Consider the following 17,881-nt stretch of genomic DNA (forward strand, 5'->3'; position numbering starts at 1 on the left):
CTATGTACCTCTTTCCCTTATTATTTTACATGGGTTGTGTGAAGATTACCTCACTTGCGACATATGCCTTCAATGCGATTATGCCTCTAAGTCGTGCCTCGACACGTGGGAGATATAGTCGCATCGAGGGTGTTACAGTTAGAGATGTTGAAGTCTTGTGTGGGAAGGTTAAATATCCTGCTGATTTTCTTGTTCTTGGTTCCCCACAAGATAGCTTTTGTCCCATTATATTTGGTAGACCCTTCTTGAATACTGTTAATGCTAAGATAGACTACAATAAGGATATTGTTTCTGTTGGTTTAGATATGCCTCATGAGTTTAATTTTGCTAAATTTAGTAGACAACCTCGTGATGAGGAATTGCCTAGTAAATATGAAATTATTGGTCTTGCTTCTATTATCGTGCCTCCTACTGATCCTTTAGAACAATATTTACTAGACCATGAAAATGATCTGTTCATGAATGAGAGAAGGGAAATAGATGAAGTATTCTTTAAACAGGGACCTATTCTGAAACACAACTTGCCTGTTGAAATCCTAGGGGATCCTCCTCCACCCAAGGGTGATCCCGTGTTTGAGCTTAAACCTTTACCTGATACTCTTAAATATGCTTATCTTGATGAAAAGAAGATATATCCTATTATTATTAGTGCTAACCTTTCAGAGAAGGAGGAAGAAAAATTATTGAAAACTCTGAAGAAGCACCATGATGCTATTGGATATACTCTTGATGATCTTAAGGGCATTAGTCCCACTCTATGTCAACACAAAATAAATTTGGAGAAAGACACCAAACCAGTTATTGATCACCAACGACGGCTGAATCCTAAGATGAAAGAAGTGGTAAGAAAGGAAATATTAAAGTTGCTTGAGGCAGCTATAATTTATCCCGTTGCTGATAGTCAGTGGGTAAGTCATGTCCATTGTGTCCCTAAGAAGGGAGGTATTATTGTCGTTCCTAATGATAAAGATGAATTGATTCCACAAAGAATTATTACAGGTTATAGGATGGTAATTGATTTCCGCAAATTAAATAAGGCTACTAAAAAAGATCATTACCCTTTGCCTTTTATTGATCAAATGCTAGAAAGATTATCCAAACATACACATTTTTGCTTTCTAGATGGCTACTTTGGCTTCTCTCAAATACATGTGTCAGCTGATGATCAATCAAAGACCACTTTTACCTGCCCTTTTGGTACTTTTGCTTATAGACATATGCCTTTTGGTTTGTGTAATGCACCTGCTACCTTTCAAAGATGCATGATGGCTATATTCTCTAACTTTTGTGAAAAGATATGTGAGGTTTTCATGGACGATTTCTCCGTTATGGATCCTCTTTTGATGATTGCTTAAGCAACCTTGATCGAGTTTTGCAGAGATGTGAAGAAACTAATCTTGTCTTGAATTGGGAGAAGTGCCACTTTATGGTTAATGAAGGTATTGTCTTGGGGCATAAAATTTCTGAAAGAGGTATTGATGTTGACAAAGCTAAAGTTGATGCTATTGAAAAGATGTCGTATCCCAAGGACATCAAAGGTATAAGAAGGTTTCTGGGTCATGCCGGTTTTTATAGGAGGTTCATTAAGGACTTCTCAAAAATTTATCGGCCTCTGGCTAATCTATTACAAAAGGATATTCCTTTTGTCTTTGATGATGATTGTGTAGAAGCATTTGAAATACTTAAGAAAGCATTGATTTCTGCACCTATTGTTCAGCCACCTGATTGGAATTTACCCTTTGAAATTATGTGTGATGCTAGTGATTATGCTGTAGGTGTTGTTCTAGGGCAAAGAGTTGATAAGAAATTAAATGTTATTCAATATGCTAGTAAAACTCTAGACAATGCCCAGAGAAATTATGCTACCACTGAAAAAGAATTTTTAGCAGTTGTATGTGCTTGTGATAAGTTCAGACCTTATATTGTTGATTCTAAAGTAACTGTTCACACTGATCATGCTGCTATTAAATATCTTATGGAAAAGAAAGATGCTAAACCTAGACTTATTAGATGGGTTCTCTTGCTACAAGAATTTGATTTGCATATTATTGATAGAGAGGGAGCTGAGAACCCCGTTGCAGACAACTTGTCTAGGTTAGGAAATGTTCTTGATGACCCACTGCCTATTGATGATAGCTTTAGTGATGAACAATTAAATCTCATAAATGCTTCTCGTACTGCTCCATGGTATGCTGATTATGCTAATTATATTGTTGCTAAATTTATACCACCTAGTTTCACATACCAGCAAAAGAAAAAGTTCTTCTATGATTTGAGACATTACTTTTGGGATGACCCACATCTTTATAAAGGAGTAGATGGTATTATTAGACGTTGTGTACCTGAGCATGAACAGGAACAGATCCTACGCAAGTGTCACTCCGAGGCTTATCGAGGACACCATGCTGGAGATAGAACTGCACACAAGGTACTGCAATCCGGTTTTTATTGGCCTACTCTCTTCAAGGATGCCCGTAAGTTTGTCTTGTCTTGTGATGAATGTCAAAGAATTGGTAATATTAGTAGACGTCAAGAAATTCCTATGAATTATTCACTTGTTATTGAACCATTTGATGTTTGGGGCTTTGATTATATGGGACCTTTTCCTTCCTCTAACGGGTATACACATATTTTAGTTGTTGTTGATTACGTTACTAAGTGGGTAGAAGCTATTCCAACTAGTAGTGCTGATCATAACACCTCTATTAAGATGCTTAAAGAAGTTATTTTCCCGAGGTTTGGAGTCCCTAGATATTTAATGGCTGATGGTGGTTCACACTTTATTCATGGTGCCTTTCGTAAAATGCTTGCTAAGTATGATGTTAATCATAGAATTGCATCTCCATATCACCCACAGTCTAGTGGTCAAGTAGAGTTAAGTAACAGAGAGCTCAAATTAATTTTGCAAAAGACTGTTAATAGATCTAGAAGAATTGGTCCAAGAAACTTGATGATGCATTATGGGCCTATAGAACTGCATATAAAAATCCTATGGGTATGTCTCTGTATAAAATGGTTTATGGTAAAGCATGTCACTTACCTCTTGAATTAGAACATAAGGCATATTGGGCTATTAAAGAGCTCAATTATGACTTCAAACTTGCTGGTGAGAAGAGGCTTTTTACATTAGCTCACTTGATGAATGGAGAACCCGGACTTATGAAAATGCCAAGCTGTTTAAAGAAAAAGTTAAATGATGGCATGATAAAAGGATACAAAAGTGTGAGTTCAATGTAGGTGATTATGTATTACTATACAACTCTCGTTTAAGATTTTTTGTAGGAAAACTCCTCTGTAAATGGGAGGGTCCTTATGTTATCAAGGAGGTCTATCGTTCCAGTGCCATAAAAATCAACAACTTCAAGGGCACAAATCCGAAGGTGGTGAACGGTCAAAGAATTAAACATTATATCTCAGGTAATCCCATAAATGTTGAAACCAATGTTATTGAAACCGTAACCCCGGAGGAATTCATAAGGTACACTTTCCAGAATGTTTCAGACTCCGAAAAGGAATAGGTATGTGGTACGGTAAGTAAACCGACTCCAAAATAGTTCTAATGGCAATATTTCTTTGTTTTGGAATATTTAAGAAAATAGGAAAATAAGAAGCAGACCGGAAAGGACACGAGGCTTCCACGAGGGTGGGAGGCGCGCCCTACCCCCCTGGGCGCGCCCCCCTGCCTCGTGGGCACCTGTGCTCTCTCCGGACTCCGTTTTCTTGCATGATACTTCTTTTAGTCGGTAATTCATTATATAATCTCCTGAAGGTTTTGACCACCGTATCACGCAAACACCTCTTGTCTTTGTTTCGAGCTATTTTTTTGACAGATCTAGTTCGCCATGTCATTTCAAGTGCCCCCAAGGACAAGTTCTTCGAGAAGGTCATCAAACCCTACCTCGCGAAGGTGCTGCAACACCCTCAAACCATTGAGATGTGTGAGGGGTTGTTGCACATCCGCGATGTTGAGGGACCAAGGAGAAGTGGAAGCATTGAGACAAGGCTTGAGGCAATAGAGCAGCAAGTTTTCAAGTGTCAGGAGATGGTGGAGCGTGGACTCGACTCCAATCACATAATGATAACGGAGTTCACCAACAACCACAAGTTGGATGCCAAGGACATTGGGGAGGCCATCTTCAAGCTTCATGAGAAAATCGAGCACCTCCAAGCCCAGATCCATGACCTGCAAAATCAAAACTGTGATTATGAATATAGATTCAAGAGGATGAGTTTGGCTACATATTTGAGGATTCCGGAGACTCTATCATCCTTCTATGATGGTGAGCCTATGCCTTGGAAGAGGGACGGCAAGCCTACATCATCAACAACTCCATCTCCTTCACCAGCAAAGGAGACATAATCACACGGGTATGGGCACTCCCCTTGGCAACTGCCAAGCTTGGGGGAGTGCCCCGGTATCGTATCACCATCACTTTTATCTTCACTGTTTTCTTAGTTCGATCCTTTTGATAATATCTTGATCTAGTAGAATAAAGTTTTAGTATGATCTAGTTGTGAGTTTTGGTTTATGATCCTTCTATGTAATCGAGTCCGTGAGCTATATATAATAAAGATTAGTGTTGAGTCAAGGGCTTGATTATTTTGCTATGCTCTTGAGGGAATAAAATAAAAAGAGAAGAAATAAAAAGAAATAAAGAGATCATATGGATCTTATGGAGAGTAATGAGCTCACATATATATAAAGAGTATGATGAATAAAAGTTGTTGAGAGTTGACAAACATAGTTTTTGTCATCGTTGCAATTAATAGGAAGTAATAAAGAAAGAGAGGTTCACATATAAATATACTATCTTGGACATCTTTTATGATTGTGAGCACTCATTAAAGTATGACATGCTAAGAGTTGACGTTGGACAAGGAAGACAACGTAATGGGTTATGTTTTCTTACATCTGAGATAAATTATATTGTCATGGATCATCCAACATGTTGAGCTTGCCTTTCCCTCTCATGCTAGCCAATTTCTTTGCACCAAGTAGAGATACTACTTGTGCTTCCAAATATCCCTAAACCCAGTTTTGCCATGAGAGTCCACCATATCTACCTATGGATTGAGTAAGATCCTTCAAGTAAGTTTTCATCGGTGCAAGCGATAAAAAATTGCTCTCTAAATATGTATGACTTATTAGTGTGGGAGAAAATAAGCTTTATACGATCTTGTGATGTGGAAGAAATAAAAGCAATGGACTGCATAATAAAGGTCCATATCACAAGTGGCAATATAAAGTGACATTCTTTCACATTAAGATTTTGTGCATCCAACCATAAAAGCGCATGACAACCTCTGCTTCCCTCTACGAAGGGTCTATCTTTACTTTTATCTTCTACCTTATATAAGAGTCATGGTGATCTTCACCTTTCCTTTTTATATTTTATCCTTTGGCAAGCACAATGTGTTGGAAAGATCCTGATATATATAGCTAATTGGATGTGAGTCTTCATGAACTATTATTGTTGACATTACCCTTGAGGTAAAACACTGGGAGGCAAAACCATAAGCCCCTATCTTTCTCTATGTCCAATTAAAACTTCATACCCATAAATATTGCGTGAGTGTTAGCAATTGTGAAAGACTAAAAGATGGTTGAGTATGTGGACTTGCTGAAAAGCTCTTATATTGACTCTTTCATATGTTATGATAAATTGCAATTGCCTCAATGACTGAGATTAGAGTTTGTTGGTTCTCAATGAAGTTTATGATTCATACTTGAAATTGTGATTGAATTGTTACTTTAGCATAAGAGATCATATGACAATATATATATATATGTTGTTGTTCTAAGAATGATCATGATGCCCTCATGTCCGTATTTTATTTTTATCGACACCTCTATCTCCAAACATGTGGACATATTTTTCGATTTCGGCTTTCGCTTGAGGACAAGCGAGGTCTAAGCTTGCGGGAGTTGATACGTCCATTTTGCATCATGCTTTTATATCGATATTTATTGCATTATGGGCTGTTATTACACATTATGTCACAATACTTATGCCTATTCTCTCTTATTTTACAAGGTTTACATGAAGAGGGAGAATGTCGGCAGTTGGGATTCTGGGCTGGAAAAGGAGCAAATATTAGAGACCTATTCTGCACAGCTCCAAAAGCCCTAAAACTTCATGGAAGCTATTTCCAGAATATATAAAAAATACTGAGCGCGAGAAGTTCCAGAGAGGGGCCACACCCTGGCCACGAGGGTGGGGGCGCGCCCTACCCCCTTGGGCGCGCCCCCTGCCTGTGGGCCCCCTGGTGGCACTCTGATGCCCATCTTCTGCTATATGGAGTCTTTCATCAAGGAAAAATCATAAGCAAGCTTTTGGGACGAGACTCCGCCGCCACGAGGCGGAACCAATCTAGGGCTCTGGCGGAGCTGTTCTACCGGGGAAACTTCCCTCCGGGAGGGGGAAATCATCACTGTCGTCATCACCAATGATCCTCTCATCGGGAGGGGGTCAATCTCCATCAACATCTTCACCAGCACCATCTCATCTCAAACCCTAGTTCATCTCTTGTATCCAATCTTTGTATCCAAACCTCAGATTGGTACCTGTGGGTTGCTAGTAGTGTTGATTACTCCTTGTAGTTGATGCTAGTTGGTTTACTTGGTGGAAGATCATATGTTCAGATCCATTATGCATATTAATACCCCTCTGATTATGAACATGAATATGCTTTGTGAGTAGTTACGTTTGTTCCTGAGACATGGGAGAAGTCTTGCTATTAGTAGTCATGTGAATTTGGTATTCGTTCGATATTTTGATGATATGTATGTTTTCATCCCTCTAGTGGTGTCATGTGAATGTCGACTACATGAAACTTCACCATTGCTTTGGCCTAGAGGGAGACATTGGGAAGTAATAAGTAGATGATGGGTTGCTAGAGTGACAGAAGCTTAAACCCTAGTTTATGCGTTGCTTCATAAGGGGCTGATTTGGATCCATATGTTTCATGCTATGGTTAGGTTTACCTTAATACTTCTTTTGTAGTTGCGGATGCTTGCAATAGGGGTTAATCATAAGTGGGATTCTTGTCCAAGTAAGGATAGCACCCAAGCACCGGTCCACCCACATATCAAATTATCAAAGTACTGAACGCGAATCATATGATCGTGATGAAAACTAGCTGGATGATAATTCCCATGTGTCCTCGGGAGCGCTTTCCTTCATATAAGAGTTTTTCCAGGCTTGTCCTTTGCTATAAAAAGGATTGGGCCATCTTGCTGCACTTTATTTACTTTTATTACTTGCTACTCGTTACCAATTCCCTTATCACAAAACTATCTGTTACTGATAATTTCAGTGCTTGCAGAGAATACCTTGCTGAAAACCGCTTATCATTTCCTTCTGCTCCCCATTGGGTTCGCCACTCTTACTTATCGAAAGGACTACGATAGATCCCCTATACTTGTGGGTCATCATATTGCCACATGGGAAGCCCTCTGTATTGGAGTGGCTGGACCCTCGCACTATGGAAGTCGCCATCACCTCGATTATTGATAATCTTGACTGGGCAAGTGTCCTTATCTTGCCCATCAATTGACGAACTTCCACGCTATCTTCCTCCTCAAGGCTCCGAGGGCGCCAGCTGTGGCGTTTCTTCAACGGAGCATTTGAAAATTTGGGAAGACCCATTCGAACTAGGTCAGGGAGAGCAACGTCTTCAATATAGAACCATTCTGAGGGCCATTCTTCGGGTGCCTTCTTTGGTGTACCGGACAGGTATCCGGTCCTGGCTATGCGCCATACTTCAGCGCCGCCCACCTCGAATATCGACCCCTCTCAGTTGCGAGGGACGAGGCAGAATAGCTTCCTCCACAAATCAAAGTAGGCTTCACAGCCCAGGAAAAGCTCACACAGGGCAACAAAACCCACGATGTGCAGGATAGAGGCCGGCGTGAGGTTGTGCAGTTGGAGGCCGTAATACTCTAGGAGTCCACGGAGGAAAGGCTGGATTGGAAACCCGACGCCTCTCAACAAGTAAGATACGAAGCACACCCGTTCCCCCCTGGTTGGATTGGGGAAATTTTCCGCCAGAACTTCGCCTGTGAAGGAGGTCAATCCTGCTAGAACAGGGACCAGATCTGCGAGGGGAGGAATCCCTGTGTTTGGAGCTTAACCAACTGCTCATGGGATACAGAACATCTCTCCCAATCGCCTTTTCAGAGCCGTGAGGGCGGGAGGAGGAACTAGGGACGCTAGTCATGTTGAATGGTTTCCCCTGGCAAGGCTCTGAGGATTTTTCCGCTGGGTGTGGAATGGATCTGAGACCCAATCCCTTTAAATAGAGGCATTTCTTATGTGGCCGGGGGAGTTATGTGCAAAAAATACCCCGACCTCTCATATTCGCTCGGCAGGGAAGCAGACGGTGTGGGGGCATAGAAGCCGATGGGTGCAACATTAAGTGGAAGGCCGAATACAGCTCTTTAAGTCAGGTAATTTGAAGTGATCGGAGGAGGAACCCTCCTTGCAATGCCAAAGACAATCTGTGCGCCGGACACCTCGTCATTGAAGCCTGGTTCGGGGGCTATTGAGGGAGTCCTGGATTAAGGGGTCCTCGGGCGTCCGGCCTGTGTGATGTGGACCGGACTACTGGGCCATGAAGATACAAGATAGAAGACCCCCGTGTCCGAATGGGACTCTCCTTTGCGTGGAAGGCAAGCTAGCTAGGCGGCTGGATGTATTATTTCCTTTCTATGTAACCGACTTTGTACAACCCTAGGCCCCTCCGGTGTCCATATAAACCGGAGGGTTTAGTCCGTAGAGGCAATCATAATCATACAGGCTAGACTTCTAGGGTTTTAGCCAATACGATCTCGTGGTAGATCAACTCTTGTAATCCTCATACTCATCAATATCAATCAAATAGGACGTAGGGTATTACCTCCATCAAGAGGGCCCAAACCTGGGTAAAACTTCGTGTCCCCTGTCTCCTGTTACCATCAACCTTAGACGCATAGTTCGGGACCCCCTACCCGAGATCCGCCGGTTTTGACACCGACAACTGGTTCTACCGACGTGCTTCGCACACAGGTGGCTAGTGGTGGGTGTCTGTTTCTCCAGCATTAGTTGAATTGAGTTTGACTACGCCCGGTCGTTGTTGAAGATTAAAACAGCACACTTGACAAAAAATCGTTGTGTTTTTTATGCATAGGTAAGAACGGTTCTTGCTAGAAGCCCGTAGCAGCCACGTAAAACTTGCAACAACAAAGTAGAGGACGTCTAACTTGTTTTTGCAGGGCATGTTGTGATGTGATATGGTCAAGACATGATTATATAAATTGTTGTATGAGATGATCATGTTTTGTAAGAGTTATCGGCAACTGGTAGGAGCCATATGGTTGTCGCTTTATTGTATGAAATGCAATGGCCATGTAACAATGATGCTATGATGGAGATCAAGGTGTCAAGCTGGTGACGATGGTGATCATGACGGTGCTTTGGAGATAGAGATCAAAGGCACAAGATGATGATAGCCACATCATATCACTTATATTGATTGCATATGATGTTTATCCTTTATGCGATTTATTTTGCTTAGTACGGCGGTAGCATTATAAGATGATCTCTCACTAAATTTCAAGGTATAAGTGTTCTCCCTGAGTATGCACCGTTGCTACAGTTCGTCGTGCCGAGACACCACGTGATGATCAGTTGTGATAAGATCTATGTTCACATACAACGGGTGCAAGCCAGTTTTGCACACGCGGAATACTTGGGTTAAACTTGACGAGCCTAGCATATGCAGATATGGCCTCGGAACACTGAGACCGAAAGGTCGAGCATGAATCATATAGTAGATATGATCAACATAGTGATGTTCACCATTGAAAACTACTCCATCTCACATGATGATCGGACATGGTTTAGTTGATATGGATCACGTGATTATTTAGATGACTAGAGGGATGTCTGTCTAAGTGGGAGTTCTTAAGTAATTTGATTAATTGAACTTTAATTTATCATGAACTTAGTACCTGATAGTATTTTGCATGTCTATGTTGTTGTAGATAAATGGCCCGTGCTACTGTTCCTTTGAATTTTAATGCGTTCCTAGAGAAAGCTAAGTTGAAATATGATGGTAGCAACTACACGGACTGGGTCCGTAACTTGGGGATTATCCTCATTGCTGCATAGAAGAATTACGTCCTGGAAGCACCGCTAGGTGCAAAGCCCGCTGCAGGAGCAACACCAGATGTTATGAACGTTTGGCAGAGAAAAGCTGATGACTACTCGATAGTTTAATGTGCCATGCTTTACGGCTTAGAACCGGGAGTTCAAGGACGTTTTGAACGTCATGGAGCATATGAGATGTTCCAGGAGTTGAAGTTAATATTTCAAGCAAATGCCTGAATTGAGAGATATGAAGTCTCCAATAACTTCTATAGCTGCAAGATGGAGGAGAATAGTTCATCAGTGAACATATACTCAGAATGTCTGGGTACCACAACCACTTGACTCAACTGGGATTTAATCTTCCTGATGATAGTGTCATTGACAGAGTTCTTCAATCACTGCCACCAAGCTACAAAAGCTTCATGATGAACTATAATATGCAAGGGATGGATAAGACAATTCCCGAGCTCTTCACAATGCTAAAGGTTGCGGAGGTAGAAATCAAGAAGGAGCATCAAGTGTTGATGCCAACAAGACCACTAGTTTCAAGAAGAAGGGCAAAGGGAAGAAGGGGAACTTCAGGAAGAAGGGGAACAATTCCCGAGCTCTTCACAATGCTAAAGGCTGTGAAGAAGCCCAAGTCTGGACCTAAGCCTGAGACTGAGTGCTTCTAATGCAAAGGGACTGGTCACTGGAAGCGGAAATGCCCCAAGTATTTGGCGGATAAGAAGGATGGCAAAGTGAAAGGTATATTTGATATACATGTTATTGATGTGTATCTTACTAATGCTCGCAGTAGCGCCTGGGTATTTGATACTGGTTCTGATGCTCATATTTGCAACTCGAAACAGGGGCTATGGATTAAGCGAATATTGGCTAAGGACGAGGTGACGATGAGCGTGGGAAATGGTTCCAAAGTCGATGTGATCTCCGTCGGTACGCTACCTCTACATCTACCTTCGGGATTAGTTTTAGACCTAAATAATTGTTATTTGGTTCCAACATTAAGCATGAACATTATATCTGGATCTTGTTTGATGCGAGACGTTTATTCATTTAAATCAGAGAATTAATGGTTGTTCTATTTGTATGAGTAATATCTTTTATGGTCATGCACCCTTGATGAGTGGTCTATTTTTATTGAATCTCGATAGTAGTGATACACATATTCATAGTATTGAAGCCAAAAGATATAAGTTTAATAATGATAGTGCAACTTATTTGTGGCACTGCCGTTTAGGTCATATTGGTGTAAAGCGCATGAAGAAACTTCGTGTTGATGGGCTTTTGGAATCACTTGATTATGAATCACTTGATACTTGTGAACCATGCCTCATGGGCAAGATGACTAAGACTCTGTTCTCCGGAACAATGGAGCGAGCAACAGACTTATTGGAAATAATACATACTAATGTATGTGGTCCGATGAGTGTTAATGCTCATGGCGGGTATCGTTATTTTCTGACCTTCATAGATGATTTTAGCAGATATGGGTATATCTACTTGATGAAACATAAGTCTGAAACATTTGAAAAGTTCAAAGAATTTCAGAGTGAAGTGGAAAATCATCGTAACAAGAAAAATAAGTTTCTACGATCTGATCGTGGAGGTGAATATTTGAGTTATGAGTTTGGTGTTCATTTGAAACAATGAGGAATAGTTTCATAACTCACGCCACCTAGAACACCACAGCGTAATGGTGTGTCCGAACATCGTAACCACACTTTATTCGATATGGTGCGATCTATGATGTCTCTTACTGATTTACCACTATCATTTTGGGGTTATGATTTAGAGATGGCTGCATTCACGTTAAATAGCGCCCCATCAAAATCCGTTGAGATGACACCATATGAACTATGGTTTGGCAAGAAACCCAAGTTGTTGTTTCTTAAAGTTTGGGGCTACGATGCTTATGTGAAAAAACTTCAACCTGATAAGCTCGAACCCAAATCGGAGAAATGTGTCTTCATAGGATACCCAAAGGAAACTGTTGGGTACACCTTCTATCACATATCTGGAGGCAAGATATTTGTTGCTAAGAATGGATCCTTTCTAGAGAAGGAGTTTCTCTCGAAAGAAGTGAGTGGGAGGAAAGTAGAACTTGATGAGGTAACTGTACCTTCTCCCTTATTGGAAAGTAGTTCATCACAAAAATCAGTTCCAGTGATTCCTACACCAATTAGTGAGGAAGTTAATGATGTTGATCATGGAACTTTTGATCAAGTCACTACCGAACCTCGTAGGTCAACCAGAGCAAGATCCGCACCAGAGTGGTACGGTAATCCTGTTCTGGAGGTCAAGTTACTTGACCATGACGAACCTACGAACTATGAGGAAGCGATGATGAGCCCAGATTCCGCGAAATGGCTTAAGGCCAAGAAATCTGAGATGGGATCCATGTATGAGAACAAAGTGTGGACTTTGGTTGACTTGCCCGATGATTGGCAAGCCATAGAGAATAAATGGATCTTCAAGAAGAAGACTGACGCGGACGGTAATGTTACTGTCTACAAAGCTCGACTTGTTGCAAAAGGTTTTCAACAAGTTCAAGGAGTTGACTACGATGAGACCTTCTCACCCGTAGCGATGCTTAAGTCCATCCGAATCATGTTAGCAATTGCCGCATTTTATGATTATGAAATTTGGCAACTGGATGTCAAAACAGCATTCCTTAATGGATATCTTAAATAAGAGTTGTATATGATGCAACTGGAAGGTTTTGTCGATCCAAAAGGAGCTAACAAAGTGTGCAAGCTCCAGCGATCCATTTATGGACTGGTGCAAGCATCTTGGAGTTGGAATATACGCTTTGATAGTGTGATCAAAGCATATGGTTTTATACAGACTTTTGGAGAAGCTTGTATTTACAAGAAAGTGAGTGGGAGCTCTGTAGCATTTCTGATATTATATGTGGATGACATATTGCTGATCGGAAATGATACTGAATTTCTGAATAGCATAAAAGGATACTTCAATAAGAATTTTTCAATGAAAGACCTCGGTGAAGCTGCTTATATATTGGGCATCAAGATCTATAGAGATAGATCAAGACGCTTAATTGGACTTTCACAAAGTACATACCTTGATAAAGTTTTGAAGAAGTTCAAAATGGATCAAGCAAAGAAAGGGTTCTTGCCTGTGTTACAAGGTGTGAAGTTGAGTCAGACTCAATGCCCGACCACTACAGAAGATAGAGAGAAAATGAAAGTCATTCCCTATGCTTCAGCCATAGGTTCTATCATGTATGCAATGTTGTGTACCAGACCTGATGTGTGTCTTGCTATTAGTTTAGCAGGGAGGTACCAAAGTAATCCAGGAGTGGATCACTGGACAGCGGTCAAGAACATCCTGAAATACCTGAAAAGTACTAAGGATATGTTTCTCGTTTATGGAGGTGACAAAGAGCTCGTCGTAAACGGTTACGTCGATGCAAGCTTTGACACTGATCCGAATGACTCTAAGTGACAAACTGGAACGTATTTTTATTGAATAGTGGAGCTATCAGTTGGTGCAGTTCTAAGCAGAGCATCGTGGTGGGATCTACATGTGAAGCGGAATACATAGCTGCTTCGGAAGCAGCAGATGAAGGAGTTCATATCCGATCTAGGTGTAATACCTAGTGCATCGGGTCCAATGAAAATCTTTTGTGACAATACTGGTGCAATTGCCTTGGCAAAGGAATCCAGATTTCACAAGAGAACCAAGCACATCAAGAGCCGCTTCAATTCCATCCGCGGTCAAGTCAAGGAGGGAGACATAGAGATTTGCAAGATACATATGGATTTGAATGTTGCAGACCCGTTGACTAAGCCTCTCCCACGAGCAAAACATGATCACCACCAAGACTCCATGGGTGTTAGGATCATTACTGTGTAATCTAGATTATTGACTCTAGTGCAAGTGGGAGACTGAAGGAAATATGCCCTAGAGGCAATAATAAAGTTGTTATTTATATTTCCTTATATCATGACAAACGTCTATTATTCATGCTAGAATTGTATTAACCGGAAACTTCGTACATGTGTGAATACATAGACAAACAGAGTGTCCCTAGTATGCCTCTACTAGACTAGCCCGTTAATCAAAGATGGTTAAGTTTCCTAGCCATAGACATGTGTTGTCATTTTATGAACGGGATCACATCATTAGAGAATGATGTGATGGACAAGACCCATCCATTAGCTTAGCATAATGATCGTTTAGTTTTTCTGCTATTGTTTTCTTCATGACTTATACATGTTCCTATGACTATGAAGTATTGACTATGAACCGGAAACTTATATCGTAAGTGCATCTAGTGCCACCCCTAGTTGGTTTTGGAGTATTGACGACAAACCTAGTTGAGGGACTAATGTGTTTGTGAGAATTGCAGGATAACACAGGTAGAAGTCCCTCATTGATTCGGTTTTACTACCAGAGATGACCCCTAAAAATGTATGAAGACATTGAAGCCAAAGGTGGTATATGAAGATATTCACATTGAAGACTATGACAAAAGAAGACACGTTATGAAGCCTATGGAGCTCGAAGACTTAGATCTTTTGTAGTTCTTTCTCTTTTGTGTTGAGTCATAGGAACCACCATACTGTTAAGTGGGGTCCAGGAGAACCAGTCATGATGACTGAAGTGATGCCTAAACCAAAAACCTATGTCTTCGAGTGAAGACAATGAGAGCGAATCTTGTCCAGAGCCGGACAAGTCAGCTTTTCTTGTAGCCCAAGTAAAGTTGCCATGAGAGTTTGAAATCTGACCGTTGAGACACGTGTCAGTTCCTTAGTGACCCAGGGTCATTTCGGACAAATCAGGTCGGGTTGCCAAGTGGCTATAAATAGCCCACCCCCTACAACCATAAACGGTTGGCTGCTCAGATTTCAGTGCACGGCTTTTGTCGTTTGAGAGCAACCCACCTCGAAGCCTTTGAGAGAAAATTCCTAGCGAGGAGAAAATCCCTAACCACCCAGAGCCAGAGAACATTGGGCATCACTTAAGTCTTCTTGTCTGTGTGATCTGAAGGCTTATTACACTTGAGGACTGTGAATCCTCCAGACGGTTAGGCGTCGCGTTCAGAGCATCCAAGAGACATTGTGGATTGCCAGTGAACGAAGTCTGTGAAGGTTTGGGAGTCTACCTTGAAGGCTTACCAGAGTGATTGGGCAAGGACTATGTGACCTTAGCTCAAGGAGAATACGGTGAGGACTTGGTGTCCTGAGCTGCGTGTTCAGGACTGGGTGTCCGGGACTGTGTGTCCTAAGGTTTAAATACCTAGCCGCTCCAACCAGACGTACAGTTGTCACAGCAACTGGAACTGGTCCAACACATCATTGTATTCAACGAGTCACTGGTTTCATCTTCACTTCCTTTTTCTTACTGTTACTCATTGTGAAGCCATTGCATGCTTGCTCTATCTTTTGTCTTCACAACGTGACTGTATGATCTGTTTGGCTTCATAACTTCTTCCCACCTGATCCTTATTACACTGCAGCTGTTTGTCATTGCGCTTTCACTTTATTGAATACTTGACCATGGCTGGCCTAGTGTAATCTAACTTCCGCTGCATAGTAATAGGCATAATCTTCGCTGTTTGTCTTCATAACTCCCACGTTTTGAAGACTTTCATAAAAATCGCCTATTCACCCCCCCTCTAGTCGATATAACGCACTTTCAATTGGTATCAGAGCAAGGTGCTCCCTTGTTCTGTGTGATTCGGTTTAACCACCTGGAGTTTTAGCTATGTCAACTGCAGGGATAATCAAAGTCTCCGCTGCGTGCCCCGTCTTCGATGGAACTAAATATCCCTACTGGAAGAATAAGATGCGCATGCATCTTGAAGCCATTGACGTCGACCTATGGTATGTCGTCGAGAACGGCGTTCCCAAGGCTGGAGAAGGTGTCACTGCTGCTGATGTCAAGAAGTTCACTCAACTGGACTCTACTGCCAAAAATATCATCTGTGGTCATCTGACAAAAGGACAGTATGGCCGTGTGAGTGCCTTGAAGACATCCAAGCTGGTCTGGGACTAGCTCTCCAAGGTCAATGAAGGCATCTCAACCCAGAGAGATCAAAGAATCAGTGTTCTTCGCAACCTCTTCAACCGCTTCAAGCGAAATGACAATGAGAATGTCCAGCACACATTTGACCGGCTCACTGACATCACAAATGAGCTTCAAGCCCTCGGCGCCACTGAGATCACCAAACATGAAATAGTCAAGACGCTGCTGAGATCACTTGATAGTTCGTTTGACATCCTAGCCCTGATGATACAAGAACGTCCTGATTTCAAGACACTCGATCCGTCTGACATACTTGAGAGGCTCAACACACATGAGTTTCAGCTTTCTGAGAAAAGAGATATCTACGGTCCAAACTATGGGCGAACTCGGGCCTTGAAGGCAAAAGCTGTTTCCTCATCTGAAGAAGAATCTGACAGTAGTTCTGATGATCCTGAGATATTGGAAGGGAACTTGCAATGCTAGTGAAGAAGTTCCAAAAATTCACCAAGAAGAAAGGCTTCAGAAAATCTTCACGATCAAGCTCAAGGAATGATGAAGCTTCTGCTCATGACTACAAGAAGAAAACATGTCACAAGTGCAAGAAAACTGGACACTTCATCTCTGAGTGTCCACAGTGGGACAATGAGAACAGAAGGAAGAAGAAGAGCAAGGAATATGATTCTGACGACAAGAAGAAGAAGAAATACTCAAAGTCTTCTTCCAAGTCTTCCTCAAAGTCTTCATCACACAAGAAGAGCTCATCTGGCAAGGCACGTGCGTTTGTTGGCAAGGAAATGGATTCAGAGGAGGAGTCCGCTTCTGAGGAGGCAGAGGTGGAGTCTGAGGAGGAGTCTGATTCTGGCATTGCGAGTCTGGCTACAGCATACGTCGCCAAGTCCATCTTCAACACTGAAGACAATGACTTCATCACCGACACCAATGCAAATGACAAAAACGACTCCACTCCTACCTACTGCTTCATGGCACGCGGTGCCAAGGTAAACACACGCACTACTCGCTATCAAACATCTAGTGACGATGACTTTGACTGTGATTCAAAACCCAGCTACAAAACACTTGCTAAAATTGCAACTGAACAACAGAAAGCTATGGAACATATTCAAAAACTGTTAGACAGAAGCGATGATCTGTTGGGTGCTGAAATGACTCGATCTGAATCCTTAATTGAAGACATAAAAATCTTCACGTTAAGTATCAGGAACTTGAAGATCGTCTTGATACTCTCTCAACAACTCATGAAAAGCTTTCCTATGATTATCTTCAAAGGAAGCAAGAACTTGAGAAGTTGAGAGCGGCTCATGAAGATCTTCAAAAGGAAAACGAGTCACTTCGCGCCGAACAGATCAGTTCCGCTCAAGAAGGATTTGAACCACCATGTCTTAAATGCATTGAGCGTGATAATGCTACTTCTGTTGCTGAATGTTCCACTGCTATTGCTGTTGCAATATCTTCAACTGTTGATGTGGTAACTAACCCCTCTGCTGAGGATACCACTGCTATTGCTGATGAGAATGCTAGGTTGAAGACATTGCTTGAAACAGGGATGTACAAAAGTCTTAAAGGACATCAGACATTATGTGATGTCCTCAAGAAGCAGATTCTGAACCGAAACCCTAGGAAAGAGGGTGTTGGGTTCGTAACGAAAATAAATGCAGATGGCTCTTACTGGAAACCTGAGCAGTACCCCAAAACCACATGGGTTGCTGCAAAGGAACCTTCAGCAGATCCATCCAATT

Source organism: Triticum urartu, chromosome 1 (genome assembly GCF_003073215.2).
Source record: "Triticum urartu cultivar G1812 chromosome 1, Tu2.1, whole genome shotgun sequence".
In the NCBI taxonomy this organism is placed as follows: Eukaryota; Viridiplantae; Streptophyta; class Magnoliopsida; order Poales; family Poaceae; genus Triticum; species Triticum urartu.